The sequence below is a fragment of the Halyomorpha halys genome, unplaced genomic scaffold (assembly GCF_000696795.3).
Source record: "Halyomorpha halys isolate HHAL.00 unplaced genomic scaffold, Hhal_1.1 Scaffold432.1, whole genome shotgun sequence".
NCBI lineage: Eukaryota > Metazoa > Arthropoda > Insecta > Hemiptera > Pentatomidae > Halyomorpha > Halyomorpha halys.
In genome coordinates this window covers 955,626-970,727 of record NW_027112419.1, presented here as the reverse complement: position 1 = coordinate 970,727, position 15,102 = coordinate 955,626, and the positions used below count along the sequence as shown (strand labels likewise).

The 15,102-nt window shown below is 30.6% G+C and overlaps 1 non-coding gene across 1 annotated transcript; it reads right to left on the bottom strand.

The window, feature by feature from the left end:
- Nucleotides 1-10,321: 10,321 nt before the first annotated feature.
- On the bottom strand, nt 10,322-10,393 carry TRNAP-CGG (transfer RNA proline (anticodon CGG)). Its single transcript has one exon. It is a non-coding gene; the product is annotated as a tRNA-Pro (tRNA).
- Nucleotides 10,394-15,102: the final 4,709 nt, after the last annotated feature.

Sequence of the window (15,102 nt, the reverse complement as noted above, 5' to 3'; positions counted from 1 at the left end):
AATAATACAAGAAAGAGATATAAAAATATGATGAAAATTGAAATAATAATACAAGAAAGAGATATAAAAATATGATAATAATAATACTGGAAGATTATTGATTGACCGTGTGTATAGATGAATGGAATATGGTCCGGGTGCAGTACAAAAAAACTCAAATAGTAAATGATTATACTATATTTATTGAGCCAACGTTTCGCCACACGTAGCAGGGCTTCGTAAGGGCTAAAAAAGATACAAACATTTGACATAGTACAAAGCATGCTGGAATGCATTATCACTAAACTGCAAAACTCTAGTGTTATTTCTTTTACTTGGCCCAGTAATTAAGAAATATTTATGTAAATGCTATAAACGTCTTCATTTGTTTTCAATGTTATAGTGTTACTAGTGATAAGAGTTAAGTGGTACTTAATTAAAAGTTTTTAATTTTGTCTTTATAAAACAATATTAATTTTTTATTAATATTGGCTGAAGTTTCCATGTTATAATCAATTTTATAATTGTTTTCTTCTATAGTTTTTATGGTTTTACCGTAATATGTCTTATCATCGGCATCCTTATTGCCAGTTAACCGACTAATTCTATTTCCTACAATGTTTATTCTTTTATGCTTCTTTTTTGTTCTATTTTTTATTTTAATAATTTTCATTAGTCGTTAATATAATTAGCTAAATCTTTTAGCATAAAATAAAGATTATGTCCTTTAAATAGTTTTAAATAATTGTATATTTTGTCTAATTCTATCCCTAAAAGACTAATATTAACAAAAAGTTTATAACTTCTAAGTTATTTACATAATAATGTAGTATCCTTGGTGAGTTAGCAAGATCTGTTATTTTGATAGTTCGAATCTTCTTTATGAGGACTAGAATCATGATCAGAGTTGTGAGCTTGCATAGAGATGTCTTGAGTGACAGAAGTATTTTTCTTTGGTCTTCTCTCATTATCGATTTGAGGGATTTGTTCCCTTTTTCTTTTTACTATAATGTTAAACTTTCTTATTCGGGCTTTGGATTCTTCCATGATTGTTTTTCGAATATTCTTCCTTTTTCCTTCTATAATTTGTGCATATTCGACCAAGTTACTTAGTTACTTTTCTTATTCCTCTTAGATCTTTTCTTCAATTCATCAACATGGGCAGTATTATTTTCGCTATTTTTTATTAATGAGTTATTTTTAGAAGGAGTAGATTTTTCCAGACTATTAATTTTAAGTGTTTGTCCGTGTTCCCTGGTTCTTTTTCTAACCATGATTCTTTTATTCTTTCAACACATTTTTCTCTTTCATCTGCTACTTATACATCATATTTGTTCTGAAGTATTAACCTTTTCTTTTCATTCTTTTTAATGTTTATTTCTGTCTCGTGTGCCATTTTCTTTTTAGCATTTTTGAAATTTGAGTGAGTAATTTATTTATCTTTGTAGAAAAACTCCTTGTCATCTGGTTTTCTCAGCAATGTTGTCACTAACAGTTCTCTTCTTTTGTTATTTTAAATATCATCAGAAACATTATCACCTGTTTCATCAACTGCTTGGATATTTTTTTGCTTCTTCTTAATTTCCTCTGGCTTTGTAAATCATACCTTATATTCTTGATGGTTGGGTATTCAATTGATCTTTTTCTATTCTTTTTATAGGAATTCATTTTTCATTGTTCTTCGTTTCCTCTCTTTATCACTTTTTGATGTCTATGGATTTCTCTTGTTCGCATTAACATACTTGTGCTGCACTGGATTCACAGTAGTATAGTAAGTAAAAGTTGTGATGCGTAAACCACATCTTATTTTTAATATTTGTTATAGGAACTTACAATACCCCTAAAATTACCAACGGAAAAGCTGATAGCAGCTAAGAAGAACGATAGAACAGAACGGAAAGTTTAGATGCTCTGGATTGTACCTAAGGTTGAAATGGAAGTCTTGCAGGCTATGAATTCAAATTGGACCCTGGGGCAATACGTTACTTCTGACATTTGGTCATCGGATTTCCGTGCGGATATGTTTCCTTCTTCCAACCTTATGGTATTTTGGAAAACATCTCAACACCAGAAATAATTTTCGTTAACTGTCGACGTTATACATAGTGTGTATAAATGTGTTTTCTTTATGGATTCTGAAGCATGGAAGGATTTAAAAATGTATTCTTATAATCTTTGAATTATTAAATATTCGGAAAATTAAAAAAAAATATATCCAAAGATTCTTCACTTACTTTCCTCAAAAGCTGTTTACAATTAGAGTCAATACAATTATTTTTCTACCCTCATTACATCGGACGAAATTGTTTATTAAATTACATCATATTATGTGTGAGGACCTGTATAATTAATCCTATTATACACAAGCTTGAGAAAAAATGGAGAATACACTAAAATTGTTTATTATTTAATTTTGAAAATAAACAACTTTTCAAATTGATGTCTTTCCTTTAATAGCTACAACGTTCTAATGACAACTACATTAGTTTTTAAAATTGTATAACAGGTTATAAAAAAAATTAAAATTTGAAAAAACATGTATAATTTTAGCACATAATTCAAAATTTCTTATATGATGTGAATATTTATATTGTTTTATGCTCTGACTATTTATATTAATAGGCTTGAAAAGAAAAGTTCTTTACTATACTGTGTCTGAGGCAACCCAATGAAGTTGCACCACATTTTTAATAAAGTGTTTATCTCTCTATACTTTTATTTATTCTTTCTTGACCTTTATATATTCTCATCTTACTTACAAAATTTTAGTTTTTCGTATATTAATTTTCTATTTTTACGTGTTATTACGTCTCCTGTTCAGTTTAAATGTAATAGTCCATGTTATTTCTTTTATATACATACTTATTTTTATTTCTTTTTTTAATGTGATTCTTTCACTTATATTTAAATTGTTGTTTTTTTTTTAACCCTACCTTAGTTTACTTCTTTGTATCTTATTATCTTTCATTGTCAAAAGATTTTTAATTGTTTTGTATTCTTTTAGCCCTGATGAAGCCCTGTAAAGTAGGGTGGAACATAGGCAAATGTATATTTCTTGTTCCTGTTTGACCGCACCCCCCACCATCTCCTCCATATTCAGAAAAAATAGATCAATTGTTTATATATATATAAAAAAAATTATTATTGGGATAGGCATTGAATTTTAATTAAATTTTAAAGGGAGTATCACCAATTTGTTTTCCGGCTTTTAAATTTTTGTAAATTCGAACTCCAAACTTTCCGTTTTCGTGATAAAGGCCCATAACAAACAATGAATCGGGTATTGAACTGAAAGAAATCCGTTAGTTGTGTTTCCTAATTCCTTTTAGGGCTGGACGTCCCCCAAATAGTGACCCAGGCACGATCTAGATGACAGTATAGGAGGTGACGGCCCAATAGGGAGGAGTACCACATAAACATCACCGCAGGGCTTGATCCACGGATTATCCTGTCTTTGGTAATATCTCTGTTAATTTATCACTATTATCTGTCCTCTATGTCATTCCCTCTGTCGCTAGTGCTCTCTTGTTGATTGCTACCCTTGTCTCGTATTACTGTCGTATGTCTTTGAATCGATTTACGGCCTCTATGATAAAGTGTGTAATGGAATTGGTCCTCTATTATTAAAGGAGAAAAGGGCTTCATCAATACTGTCAGATTTTATTCGTATTAAACAAGAAATTATCATGTCGCTTTGAATGCTTGTTTTTACAGAAGTGAGCAAGGTGGTTAAGCTGTGTGACTCCAAATACTATATCCAAGTTCGGTTGCTTGGACTTTGCTTCTGGCAAAAAATGAATGTTCCGTCACCGTGGTTTGACTCTTAAGCTTTGTATACACTTGCGCTCCGTGTGTCTTTCGAGCATTTGATATTCGTTATTTTTTATTTCCCCCTCTAAAGATCTATTTGACACCCACGAACATTCAATATTTTTTTTTATCTTTACAATTCTTTTTGTTTACACCAGTAAATAATTACAACCAGCAAATGAGGTATACTATTCAGACATATACTATATACTACAATACCCAGTGGGGCATCATCGTGACGCTTAAATAAACTATCTGATCAGCCTAGGAGGTCCCTATTGCTACTCCCCATTCAGCCTACGACGAATTACGTCAGGTATGTTATTATTCGCCATCTGTCGTACAAATTAATTGAAATATTCATGTAATTTATCGTGAATCCATTTGTATCTCATAAGAATGTGGTTCGTTACAGTTTGAATGCGAGGGGCAATCAAATTATCTCAGTCGATAATTTTGCGTTTTACGTTTTTTCTTGACGTGTGGACCACATCATGACCTTCTGTCATAAGTTAGTCCTAAATTAGTCACATAATTTGTTTGTGGTTTAGGGTGATTGTCTACGAAAACTGAAATCCATGTTTTGTGTCGTAGAGTAAATGTGATATGTTGTGGTGAATCCTTATTTTTCATTGTATACTGTCTAGACTATTTTGTAGTAGTAGTATGGCCTGTAAAGGGTCTGTATATGTGTGAGTCGCAGTTGGTATGTTGTCTGATGCTAACTTACTAATATAATTTTATTAAATTATATATATATGTATATATAGTTGAACGTAAAAATCAAAATATAAGACGATGGTCAAGGTTGCGGTCAAAAAAAGAACAAATAGTTTATATATAAATTTTATATAATAGTTATAAACTATTTGTTCTTTTTTTGACCGCAACCCTGACCATCTTCTAATATTTTTATTAAATTATATTTGTAAACAGCTCTCTATGGGGCTCGGAAAATCATACGATATTGATTATGATGAGTGTGTTATTGTTAATTGAGTGTAGAAACCAAAGGAAACTACTATGTCGGAAACTAAGACCTATATAAATTAATAAATTGTTCAGAGCTTATGATGGACATGAAGACGCTAGAAATAAGCTGTCATTATAAAAAGTTTGCTAAAATCAACTTTCTTCTGGCCAGTTATGGATTACGCCTTAGCAACAAAACCATTAAATCCATCTTATTCCTTTTTGTTCTCATATTCTTCTTTTAAAATATCTTCTAGTTTTTATTAAAGTTTCTTTATTCCAATCTATCAGCTTCATTTCCCGTCATGCCAGCCATATTTCCTTCTATGTCTTCATATTTTGGTATAAGCTGAAATGTAATTTGTTTGATTTGGTTATATTAAGTGATATACGATCTTATATATTAAAATTTAATTGAATATATATTAAAATGAATGAAAGTCAATAAAATGTAAAACACAATATTAATAATGATGGGTACTCCGGGTATTAAACCATCCTTAAGACGGTTTTAATCATACTATCTATCTATATCCCACTCCATCTACCTCCCTCTCTCTTTCATTCCCGCTCTCCCACTCACAGTTTTCTGAGTCGTTAAAATTATTGAAGCGTTATTCATAAATTTCTTGTACGTAGATACCTTTTATTATATATATAGAAATGAATGATACTATTGGAAATTAATGTATATAATGACAATTAACTTTAGAACTAAACAAAATACGAATATTCATTAACAAAATAAAATATATATCTTATTTCTTGCTAGTTAATTTTATATTAAGCGTAAACAATGTTGTAAGGAGTCAGCAGACATGATGTTCCCTCATGTGAATTCGATGAAAGGTTCCCTTCGGTACCAGGGTGCCGGGTGTACCCTTCAATTGACTCCACTGTTTTAATTTATCGGAAGACATGGTCAGGACTATTGATTATCAACAGAATGTCAATATACTCATGGTGAATGCATTATATTAATTTTATTAACACATCAAAGCAATAAATTCGGCCCTTAGCACTATTCTGACCACATAGCTTAATTTTTGATTTAATAATTTTACCCCATATTTTGAGGGGTTTTATCTAGTAAGTTCTGCAATTATTTTTTTTTAACATAAATTAAATATTCAAAAAAAAAAAATATTTTAATGGATTTTCATCTCAAGCAAAAACAAAATTTTCAACATAGTGTGCTTTTATCCCATAAATTAATTTGCAATATTAGTCCCTTCAAGCCTTTGATAGTTTAAACAACAGAAAATGATTAAAAATGGTTCCTTTCGTTTGAACAATGAAAGAAGGCCGGTGAGTGAAGAAACTCTCCATCGCCATGCTTTTAGCAAAATGAAAACATTGGATTTGTTTTCTAAAAGAGAGCGCTAGTTACGCTGATAATTACCGAAGAGTTGATTAGTAGAAAAGAATTATTCGATTCATTTTCTAATTAATTGCATAAAGTAAATTCTAAAACTCGAAGGCACCAATCATGTTTCAATTGAAATTGAAATTTCACTCGTTCTAAAGTCGATTTTAATAAACCCTATTTCAGTATTGGTAGATTGGAATTCACTACTTTCTTTCTTAAGTTCTCGCTTTAGCTCAATCCCTATCTAGCTTCACTCATCCCTACAATCCTCACGGAAGATCCGAACAGAAATGCTCAGAGAGCTATTATAAATAATTATATTGGAGTTATGGCAATGGCCAAATTTTCCTCTCAAGTCCTGAGCGTCAGTGGCTAGGGCCCTTGCTCAGCCTTCAGTGGCTTTCGATGCCATTGAGGCGGTTGAAAGCTAAGCGCCGGGAACCTCCAGAGTCCAGCTTTCACCTTCATCATTTTGGAATTAGCTTGTTTTTGAATGCCCGAGCTGAATGTAAATATCCTATATGGTAATAAATTTGTTTAAGGTGTTATTTTACTTTAAGTTAAATTTTTTTTTTTTCTATTTTGTAATCATTTTTATTTATTTATGTAAATATGGTGTGGATGTGATTTCTTTTACCTGACCCCTGAACATGTATGACAGAATGTAATAATTCACAATAAAGGGAACAAAATTGTCCCTTAAGTCCCATTATGACTTAATTTTACTACAATTGAACAATTTTTATTTCTGGATTGAAACTTTCTAAAAAAATTAACTGTTCTTAATACCAAAACGATCTAATCTTTTATTTTTTCTGGCAGAAAGTTAGCCATCTTGAAATTCAGTACTCGATAATAAGTTTTGTTGCTTTCTATAATTGGGTTTTATATTTTATAGACAATTAATAATTCATATTATTATTATGCTCAATACTGAAATCATTATGGGCCTACAGAGCAGAACTGTAGGTTTCACCACAAGTTACACTTACAAAAATATCTATACAGTCAAAATACTTAAAACCATTTTTTTTTAAAAGCTAAACAGCTTATTATAGTATTATAAACAGCTAATTAAAGAGAAACAAGAGAGAAATTTATGCGACTCGTGGCAGCACCAATCATAGCTAAATTTTCTTAAAGATAAAGAACTTCCCAAATAAGTAAACATTTTTTTTCCAAATCAGTAATATCATTCTTTGACATTAGCTATATTTTGAATTGTATCTGTTATACCAACACTAAAAGCCCGCTAGTATACAGTCACCTGTAAAAGTTAATTTTTAAAATGCATAAGTGACATGTTTTCACTCAACAGCAATCAAATTATAAAAAATAATTGAACATTAGACAGTCCCTTCTTTGAAAAATAAAAATAAATTATACATTAATTTGTTTCCTGTCCTACTTTATGAATTTTTTCAATCATACCTGATGTGATAAGATGGGATTAAAAATGTATAGGAAAAAAAATTAATAAATTTTACTGAAAATTCTTCCGTTTACCCATACCACTCTTATAAAAATACATAATCCTACAATACTTAAATTTCTCATATGGAACTATTATTGAAGCATACTAGTTCAACCTATAACTTATTCCGTATTACCAGGAAATCTGATCTTATAAGATGTAAAAGTTTGGTCGTTTTTATTTAGTTGTTTCAATCCTTCTAATTATGGAGTGAACTCACCATATTTTACTTAGTGATCTCCTAATATCCTTTAGATTACAATTTTTCTAGCAACCTCATTTGTCTGTTCTGTCTTGGTTCTTGTCGGCTCTTGAGGTATGCACTTTTTTTCCCACTTTCATGTCATACTGACATATGGGGAGGGGTCTAAGATTTAGGTAACCAACCTATTCTAACCTGAGTTGAAGGTTTAAGCTTTTGTTCTGTGAGACTGCGGTGAAGTAAAAGTCAATCTGCCCTCGCCGAAATCGAACCGGTACCGTTGCAGGTGAGAGGTTGCTAAGATGACGTCGTAACTCCCTTGCCTACTGCTACCTCTTAAGGTATGGACTATCTTGAACTTCCTGATGTTGTCAGTTCTAGCTCTCTGATCCAAATATCACTTATCTATTTCTTCCCATACAGAAAAAAACCCATGAAAAATTTCCTTCCTTTATTAAAAAAAAATTTTACAGATTTTACGACTACTTTTTCGCAACTACCAAGACGCTGGAGGCTAAGAACTGTGGTTTTCTTAGGTTTTGCCTAACCTCGACTATGGTTTTTAAGATTTTTCCACCGCTAATATGTCCATTATATAAAACAATTAAAGAAAGTATAAAAAAAATACGTTTTCTTTCATTGTCTTATTAGTATCTAAAGCAAGCTCTACTTTAATAATGTGGCTTTGAATGAAAAGAGGGCGCAGAAGATCCGTCAAATGCTCTGAAAGGTATTTAAATTCCCAAGTTTCTATCTTAGATGACACTAATAGATGGAAACACAGAGGTGTAATTACATAAATAGAATTATGTAAATTCAGTTCGGGCAATCTGAGTTCGAGAACAGGCTATGACTGGCTTAATGGGCCTCTAATATAATCTAGGCACGTGGCAGTTATTTAAGTTGAGAGCATCGGTTAGTCACGACTGCTGAACACCGCATAGCTCTCAATGCTTCGTAGAGTTCCTTGACTACTCATTTACTAAACCAATAACAAGAAACTAAATTCTTCAATGAAATAATAAAATATAGCACACACACGGATCAATGCTAGTAGATATATTTAGAGTTGACAAGGATATTAAAATAAGTCAGAGAATAGCCGTAATATCGAAAGCGTTTCACACCTTGCAAAACATTCTGAAATTGTCATGGTTCTTCCACTAAAGTAGAGTAGATTAAAAGAACTATGTTTTTTTTTTATATATATATTCATTTATTGATAATATTACAATCTGCCACAAACATGGGTAATGAGTAATAATGGTAACTGTACATATTCATACAAAAAATAATAATGAATAAAATAAAATAAATAATTAAATAAATATAAAATATAAAAATAAATAGAGTAAATCTCTAAATCTATATAAACAGGAAAATAAATAAATAAAATTAATGTAATCAAAATGAGTGAAGTAATTATATACAGTATTTACAATCACGACCTGAGGATCCTTGAACCTACTCTATTTTCTTCCATCACGTATACATTTTTCGCAAATTCCGGATATCTAATACCAGATTTGCTGCACGATAATTTTCAAAGCACCTAGGATATTTAACCGCTACCCTGTAAATTTTTTTTACATCAATCAACAAAAAAAATTGAAATATTTCTCACTAGCCAAAAAGTATTAGCAAATTTTCCTAACTTAAACTATGTATTACTCCTATATACTTTGACCAAATTCATATATTCGTAATTTTCGAAAGAGTTATAGGTTCGAAGGTAATAAAAAGTGACTTGACATATAGTTAAGCAATGTATTTGAACATTGGTTTATATTTCAAATTTAAATTGATCTATTAGGCTCCGATTTGTGGCATCTGGTATAATTTAAAGTCTTATTATTGATGCTATTAAAATTTAAAGTTGATGAGTTGAATATCCAAGGTGCGATTTTCTTGATTTCAATGCAATATAATAGGATATATATATTATGAATTTTCAAGAAATATTTATGTAAGGCAAAAAAAGAAGATACTTCTCAGTTTCACACCAAAAAAAATAGAGATCCACTTAAATTATCTGAATTTGAATATCTGAGTTTAGTGGCTCAAAGTATTCATTGTTTCGGAACAATTTGGGCTTAAAATATTTTATTATATTATCGACTTTTCTTTCGTTTCATATCACAACATTTTTAGTTCATAATCATATTAAAATATAAATTGCCAATACTTACAACATTAAAATAAAACTTATTTAAATTAAAAAAAAAAACGGCAACAGAGATAATCCTCATTTTCCAAAGACGAAATGTACTAATGAGCAAAGATCATTTTCAACTCGATGTAGTTTGGTGATTGCAAATTAAGTAGTACAGACAACAGACTAGATTCTTAAAAAAAAGAGACTTCTAGCGTCATTATCATGACACACTATCCCATGGTGCCAATCACATATACAATATATATCTTTCAAATTTATCAATCAAATACTTGAAATATTGAAGTATTACTTGAAAATATATTATCAATAAATTATTTGAGCTATTGTATAAAAAAAACTGGGCCTGTCCGGGATTTGAACCCGGGACCTCTCGCACCCGAAGCGAGAATCATACCCCTAGACCAACAGGCCATGAATTGTTTAATAATTCAGACAATATTCTGTCTCTATTAACAATTTTTAACAAACAATTGCAGCACGAAAGCTTTAAATCTAAAATACCACTCTCCGACAACCATAATCAAACCAGATTTCTGCAGGCTGCAATACCTCAATACCTACCTTTTAAAAATTATAATAATCTTATAAATTATAATAATTTTATTTATTTGTTTATGGGGCAACCCCCGTACAAATAGAGTTAGCCTGTGAAATACATGAAATAGAAAGTCAATTGTAGTAATTTTACAAAAATGATGAGTTAAAGATCTTTTATATGAACTAATAACAAACAATATACCCAAGCTGGGCTATCTACATTCGTTAGAATAAAATAGTGAAACAAAAACGTCACTTCATATTTAATAATATTAAAAAACAAAAAAAGAGAGAAAAAAAACTTATACCTCCTATTGGGATGGTGTCCAAGCTCTAAGCAAAAGGTTTTTTTGGGTTACATATATAAAAAACAGTTTGAGATTTAATCCTGAGGGTACAGACAGAAATTCAAACAGCTGATTTCGGCTAATATCGCTTAGCGTCGAAAAATGCAAACAATCCTCCAGGGCCGTTTCATCACAAGCTGGACAAAGCTTCTGTGGGTCCAAAGTATATTTGTGTAGACCGACATTTAGATTAATTGCATATTTACCGGAAAGTCGTAATTGGGTATTCTCAAGTGAGTTATTGGATAACTTATTTTTAGGTAGCTTTGAGGGGTATCCGTTTTAATGAAGACCCTACCACACCACTGGTTATAGTATAAATAATAATTTGTTATTATAATAATTTTATTCCTTCACCAATCTTACAATATTTAATTTTAAAATTTATTTTCAGGAAGTCCTCGCTAAGACCGAATTGCTTGCTTTAAATCAACACCATTGTATTGCGGAATTCAGGACTTAACATCAAGGAAGCTCTCCGGATCTGCCGAGATGACATCCCAGGGGTAGAAGGTACCATTTGGGAATAGCTTAAGGCTGGGGAAGGAGATGGGTAAGTGGGACTGTAGGACCTCTTAGCGCAAAACTGTTCGATATCACCTTATCTCTACCACTAGGAGAATCCGGTACTTAGCTATAGCTGAGTACGTGATACGACTTAGGTCTAACATGCTTTTAGTTCCTTCAAATAACAGTCAATCAATGTATAATTACATAAAAATAAATAAAAGTAAATCATAGAGGCTTATTACATTTAATATTTTTTTGAAGTACCATGCTCTCAGGCTTTTGAAATGGGGTAGAGCTTTGTTGAAGATTTGAAATCTTGTTCAAATTAGATAATTATATTTTTTTTATTACCAGATCGGCCTGGTGCGCCCTAGATGGTTAGTGCAACAGTTTGTTAGTTTTTTTAACAGTTAATTATGGGTCGTATAGTCTTGTGCAAAAACAACCTTAACTATTTATGATGCTATAACCACTGAACAATTATAAATAATAAAGATCAATCATAAAAAAAGATAAAAATGATAATCATTATATAATTAAATGAATATAAAAAACAAGAGAAAAAACATATTTATAGAATTAATAAAATAAATAATTGACTTCTACCGAAAAAAGTAATTTTAGAAAAAAATATAATAATAAAATATTTTAATTATAATTATAAATGTTTTATTAAAAAAGTAATTTTTTTTCCGCCCACTTAGCAACGTATTATTTCACTTCTTAAATATTTTATTACACATTTGTCGTCGCCCTCTTATATACGTTTTCTCTTTTCAACTGTTATTAAATACCCGTGTAACTTTGGCATCTTCCGGTACTTCGTCATCCTTGTACATATATATATTTTCAATATGCTCACCCAGGATGATGACCCATCTCCTCTCCTTCTTTCCAGCAATTTTAGTCCGTCCGCTTCATCTCGGCAACCAGTGTAATTTCCCGTCTCTCCCCGGCTCTAGTCCGTCCGCTTCATCTCGGCAACTAGAGCTGCACCTAGCCTTATCAGCTTACTGGTCCGTCCGCTTCATCTCGGCAACTAGTAAGCTGGCTCCTATCTTGACAGTTCTAGTCCGTCCGCTTCATCTCGGCAACTAGGACTGTTACTCTACCTCAGACTCTCTCACCTAGACCTCCTTTACCTGAGTCAGTGTCCAGGGTTCATCCTCTGGCACGGCCTACCTTTCTTACCTATTATTGAATACGCCTTGCCGAGGCCTTCTGTAAAGTGGATATCAGGCTGGAGAACCGCCTAAGACCAGACAACTCCGACAGGTCCTTCGGTCAGAATAGAATTTAAACTAAAATTATCAATTTTGTGGTGTTTTTCCGCTAAGAGAACAATCTCATATATCGAATTCATTCTAATTTGATTAAAAGTGTACCGCTAGAGGCACCTAACACTTGATTGTGCTATAAAATTAAATTAAACTTTCACAATGGCATTAAATTGCATTTCTCGTACATATAGTTAAAAATTATAAATAAAATATATTGGAAGGAAAATATAAGATATTTCAAACAGTACAAAATTAGATTATTATTAAAAGATTATATTTTCTTTATCAATACAGTATATCATAGGGTAAATAAAGTTTTTATCAACATTATGATTAACAGATTTAGATCCTAGATTAATATGGATTGATTCTTATATAAGCCGTTTTTTATAGTTGGAGACTGTAGCTAACAGAAGATTAGTCAAAGCTAAAAGAATGATTTAGGGTCAAGGCGTGCTCAGAATGTTTGAAAGTGACCTGACTACGATTTTTGTTGGAAACTACGGTTTATACCGTACACTTTATTCTTCCTGATACCTCATATTGCTTTATTATTTATATAGATGCATATATTTATATAGAATGGCTATTTATATTTAGAAGGTGTGAATATAGTAAATAGATATGTTTACATACCCAAAATAGGAATAATAACGAATACATATCTTACACAATAAAGCCGCAACCAATGTATCTAAAACTTAAAGTGGTCGGAGAAAGAAGTTGTTGTGTTGTAGTGCCACTACTGAGTTTTTTATTTATAAACCGTTGTCATGTGATAATGATAAACACATTTACTTGTAGCTAATAATAAATAAATAAAAATATTATTTTAACCTCAATTAATTTTTACAAATAAGATTATTGATTACAATAGATTGTTAATATATAAACCTTTTATTTTTCACATAATTTATTTATTTCATGGATAATTTAAACAGTAGATAAAATGAGCAGTAGAGCGCCAATATAAAGATACTTACTTCTCCCTCATTTTTAGCAGGAAAACAGGCGAAAAGTAATTGATATGTTTCATTAAGATATAAAAACTCTGTCAAAGTATTGAAAAAAGAAGCTGACACCCCTAAAATGTACATTATATATATATATATAAAATTACTTATTGCGAAATTAGTTTATTTGAACTGTTTTCGTATTCTCTCTATTCTGTGTTCCTACATCTCTTGACTGAGTTTGATTTTTCTTAAGCTCCGGAACATAATCCTGGCAAAGTAGTCTTGGAACTGTTTTCAATCAGTTAGAAAGCTTTAACTCTTAGATTCTGTTTTCTACTCCATAAATGTAAGTTTTATCGAAAAGTAGTCTTTGGCCAAAGCAACCCACATAAACGGGGTTTAAGAGGGGCTTTAAAACAGAAATTAGAGATAGGATTCTTTAATTTTTTAAAAGGCAAGTGGATCTTGATAAGGGGAGTCTGAATTTTAACTACTGGTTTATTCATAAGAAGTCTCAGCATCAACTTTATGTTTGCCTTTCCTCTAATTACTTTCCCAGCAAAAGCCACGTTCTTGTTTTCCCAAAGGAGTTCAGTAAACCAAGGAAATTTTAAACAATTTTACTGCCTCTTAATTGTAAGTTCAGTAAGGCCCTGGAGGTAAGTAATATTATACTAATACACATCCTCTAAAACATCTTCGGTTAGAAATTATTTGCAATTTTTTTTTTTATCACAGTTCATTTAATATTGTCAGCTTACTTTTTTCCTATGAGGAGAGAAATACTTTATATGATTGACCATGCAGCTGGAATATGGAATAATTTGGTTTCTATAGTATACAGCATAATCGGTCTTATTAGATAAAATATAAACACTAACAGGTAATTAACAAAGATAGATTATTTATAACAAAATTTTTATTTTTTAATTAAATTACATCATATTAGATTTTTTTTGTTCTTAAAAGTATTTATTTTATCATCTATATTCCACTGTAGCAAATCTCATATTTCTCGTTTCTAGTAATCCGTTACAAATATTCAACGGATATTGTTGAGTATGCAAATATAAAAAATAAAAAGAACCGAAATTGTGAATAAATGAAAATAAAGAAATATATTAAATTAAAATAAAATAGTGATATTAGGAGCTATATATAAAAAAGTAATAATAATAAGTTAAAAGAAGTTTTTAGTTTATCTTTGTACGATTTTCAATTTTTTTTTTAGCAGTCTTTACTGTACCGTTCATATTAAATGAAAATTTGTAATAAATACAAAAAAAAAAAATAAAACTGTTTAAATTATCCATCAAATAAATAAATTATGTGACAAATAAAAGGTTAATACATTAACAATCTATTTTAATCAACAATCTTCTTTGTAAAAACTATATGTGGTTAAAATAATATTTTTATTTATTTATTATTAGTTACAACAATTTCTATTCTCTGTTTTCGCTCCCCATTGAGTTGGAGTGTTGTAAATA